We start from the raw sequence: 4,729 nt of genomic DNA, 5'->3' as shown, positions 1-4,729 counted from the left end.
TTTATATGAAGGCAATACTTGATTGTTTTTTAAAGAAATGTCATAATTTTGAAAGTAAAAAAAGTTTGAGTTCTATAATATTGGTTCATGAAACTTGGACATTAGAGTAATCAATTATCACTGATAATTTTGCATGAGTTTCATGCCATCTGATTAAGGTCAAAGGATATTTTAAGGTCAATTAACTTAGTATTTTTATCATATGATATTTTTTTTTATTTGCATGTGTGGAGGAAATGACACAAAAAAAGTTCCTACTGTGGGAGGGGAGGACAACTCCCCCCTTGCGCGTTTCGCACATTTTTTTTTACAAAATACAGATTTTTTGGGGAAAATGCAGTTTTTGTTATCACAGAATACAATTTTTCATTCCCAGAGGTTGGCAGGTCTGATAACAATATAACAAATTATATCCAAGGTAAACAATTTTGATTAAATATCTGTGGATTTTGTACAATGTTTATTGAAATTCTGACTTCTGTGGCAGCTTTTAAAAAAATGTTATTTAGGTCCCAGTGCCCCTATAGTGTAATTTCCTATGCATCATGCATTTAAGACTTACTATTAGTAACCAGTCCATATAAAAGTGAGGCTCCTGGGTTCAGAGATGCCAAGATCAAGACCAGGGTCCCGTTTCATAAAGAACTCTCAACTGTTTTAACTTTGCCATAATGGCAACTACCATGGTAACCTTGATTTTGATTGGCTGCTGAGCCCTGTTACCATGGTACATGTAGTTGCCATTATGGCAAAGTTACAACAGTTGCAAACCCTTCATGAAACAGGCCCCAGCTGTATGTGAGATTTTCTTGGACATGGCATGAGATCACAGACATTGGCTGTAATGTTATGGGGATAGCCTGTGATACACAGAGGCGCCGGTCAGAAAATGAGGATTGTCTTCGGTTATGATTTCGCCACACAAGAAATGAGGATATTCAAAATCTGTGCTTTATTGACTTGTTCTTTATCAGACAGTATACTGACAGTTTAATAATGTGTGTAGCCACCACGTTTGTCAATGACTTCTTGACCCCTTCACCTCATGGTGTTCACGAGTCTTGTGGCTCTTTGCTGGAGGATGGCATTCCATTCTTCTTCAAACATCTGGGCCAGGTCAGCAATTTTGTTGTTACCGTTAATGCGTGCAGATACAGCTCGCTTAAGCTGGTCCTACAGATGTTCAAGTGGGTTAAGGTCAGGTGAGTTGGCGGGCCACACCATCCTTTGAATACACTCATGTGCCAAGAACGCATCCACAACTCTTGCTCGATGTGGGCAGGCATTGTCATCCATCAGTTCAAAGTCATCACCAATGGCAGCGTCGTCTCGTACGACATCCACGCATCTGTTGGCAGTCAGGTGTTTATTGATCAAGATGAGCGGTGTCTTGGTCGTTGCAGCCATTCCGGCCCACACCATAACACTTCTACCACCAAACGCTGTGATTGGTTGAACACAGCACTCCTCGTGCTGCTCACCCCTTCGTCTCCAAAGCATGCCTTTGAAAGAAAAGGGATGTGACAAGATGGCACATGGTGCAACCTTGGCAATGCTTTTAAACTGCATACCACTTCATGTTTGATCACATTGAAAATGAACTGATAAGAATTTGAATCAATCTTGCAAATTTAAAAATTACTCATATGGGCTATTCCACGGTTACTCACGTTACATTTGGAGACACCTTGACTCATACTTGGAGCTGTAACTCCATTATTATTGATAGGAACTAAACATCTCCTTATCACAACAAAGTACACAGTCTAACTATCCTTTGTACAAAAACAAAACTTGGGAAATTTTATTATGCTCCTGGCAAATCTTTGGAATGTGTCGGTTACTCACGTTACATGATTTGGACATGCATAAAATGAAAAGTCGACATAAGTGAAAAGTCTCCTCATACAAGGCTTTTATGAAAGTTGATTATATCCATTTCAAAGAAGTATATTAGGGAGACAAACTTTGTATATAATTAAAAAAATAAAGAACACATGGTTTTTACTTGGGGTGCAGATTATATGGTTACTCACGTTACGGTTACTCACGTTACATTTTGTCCATGTATAGTTAACAACACAAATGTCATTAAAAATTCAATGTGTGTAAAATTCATTACTAGGAACATCAAAAAGAGATTTTATACAAAAAAATTGGAACAATTGGAGCTTTATTAGGAAGTAAGAGGGAAAAATATTATTTTGCTTACTAATTATGCATAAATTAGCATAATTGCTTAATACCAATTTGCATGAAATAAATTACTGTATAGTATTGTAGATTATGTCCAAGACAACCTGCGTGCAAATTTTTGGCGTGATCGTGCAGCTAATGGCCAAGATCTCAAGGGGGGCCTGGGAGGCCCCACCCACCCCCCCCCCCCCCGGGCCATATTAACTCCCAAAATACCCCAGCCTAGATAGGGTTACAGGTAAGGACATTCAATGTGTTGTTCGAACACTCTTTAAAGTTCGGTTAATCGAAACCAAGTCTTACTAATGCACTCTCGCATTGTGAATACTTCTACTAATATTCAATTTTTTGTGTGATTGTATGACCACTGATATTTTGATGAACAAAGAGTCACATCAAAGAGGTGTACCCTCATTTTGCTTTTAATTAATCAAAAATAACTTCACAACTCACCATGAGACTTAAAACTTGACATCCCACAGAAAATGTTACCTAACTGCATAATTTTTACTGGTTACTCACATTACATGATGGTTACTCACGTTACAAAGTTACTCACGTTACAGTTTTTCTTCATCATTTTTATAAAAATTTGTACTTTTTAATGATTTTGATAGTCATCACTGTGTCAAAGATTGTTTGAAGGAAGAGAATTTAGAATCCCACCAATTAACTGTGAAGAATTTTTCTCTCAGAAAACAAAGTCAGTTTTTTCGGTTACTCACGTTACATCACCTGACCAGGTTGCAATATTCATTTTTGAATGAGTACTACAAATTTACTTGAAAAGCTGTTGTGTATTTTAGGTAATTTGACTCTTCTAAACTTCAGAAATATATAAAGTGGTATGTTGTTGCAATAACAAAATGGTAATAAGGCATATTTCATTTTTCACTATTTTTCTTGTATTTTGGTACAGAATGGAAGACACAACTTTTGACAATTTTTTTCCAAAGTATAGATATGAAAATAAACTTTTTATTTTTTGTTCCTGAAACTATCATGTATGAAGGACTTAAAGTATTAAAAAATTCAAGAAAATATTGAATTTGAATTTTTAAGCTCATGTCCACCAACCTGTGGAATTGCCCATATGGTCTTTAATTTGTGATTCTTAAGCTGTATAAGCAAGCATTACTGTAATTTTTACAAAAGAAATCATTAAAATGCAGATTTGCTGCTTTTGAAAAGTTATTTTTTTTGTTCAAGTTGTGGTCATTCAGCCGTTAAGTCACGGATGTTGCTAAAGTTCGAAAAACCACTTCCTAACAGCCCTAGCTATATCCCATGCTTGGTTTCAGCTTGAATGATTTGTTATAAGGGACAATCTGATGGGGTTCTTCTGGGGGAACTTACTTTTGATGTTGTGTTTGTTTATGTCTGCGGGTTAGACTGGCAAGTCAAGTTTTGCAGGACAGCAAGCAAAATATTACTGATTACTATGCTACCATATTGTGCATATTGATTTTTTTTTTCTGCAAAATTGCTGTGTCTTTTGCCTTTTATAATTATTGTATCCCCCGAACAGAGTTCGGAGGATACTATGGATTTGGCCTCGTCGCGCCGCGTCCGCTGCCGCAGAGATTTCCTTGTGAGCGCTCTATCAGCTGCATTTCTTCTCCGATCATCTTCAAATTTGACATGAAGGTTGAGTATGGTATAGCAAAGCCGCCTATTGATTTTGGTGTGGGCGGTGACATCATTGCCATGGTAACGAGTTTTTGTGGAATAGCAGAGATGTCCTTGTGAGCGCTCTACCAGCTGCATTTCTTCTCCGATCATCTTCAAATGTGGCATGAAGGTCTATTATGGTAAAGCAAAGCCGCCTATTGAGTTTAGTGTGGGAGGAGACATTGTTGCCATGGTAACGAGTTTTTGTGGAAATAGCCGAGATGTCCTTGTGAGCGCTCTACCAGCTGCAGTACTGTTCCGATCATGTTCAAATGTAGCATGAAGGTCCATAATGGTAAAGCAAAGCCGCCTAATGATGATTTTGGAGTGGGTGGAGACATGGTTGCCATGGTAACCATATTTTTTGTGGAAAATTTGGTAAAACTTGTTACTTCTGCTTTTTTCCAGTTTGTCATAACAGTTGGCACACAGAAGCAATATTAGAAGGTGAAGCGAAGATACCTATCATTTTTTATGGGGGGTCTTAGGGTTAGGTTTACAAAATATATCCAGATTTCTCTAAAATTGTATTCCCCAACAGGTGATACTGGACGATACTTTAGGTTCTGCAGAGTCACGCTGCTACGTCATATTATTGTCATCAAATTTGGTACCCACAGGCAAAATGTGGGCAGGGTCATTGTCGCCATGACAATTGTATTTATTTGTCAAATTTCTGTGTGAGCTCTATATATCGCAATGACGGATGACGCGGTGGGTTAGGGGATACATCATGTGCTCGGCCGCGTGACCCGCCGAGCATCTCTAGTTGTGTATAGATTTCCTTTTACATGCAGAGTAATTTTATTCCAAGATTTATTACATCATGTCATTTTTGTAATTTTCTTTTCACTCCAGGTAA

The sequence above is a fragment of the Lytechinus pictus genome, chromosome 3, assembly GCF_037042905.1.
Source record: "Lytechinus pictus isolate F3 Inbred chromosome 3, Lp3.0, whole genome shotgun sequence".
Lineage (NCBI taxonomy): Eukaryota > Metazoa > Echinodermata > Echinoidea > Temnopleuroida > Toxopneustidae > Lytechinus > Lytechinus pictus.
The sequence above is the reverse complement of the archived record's forward strand: the minus strand, read 5'-3'. Positions refer to the sequence as shown.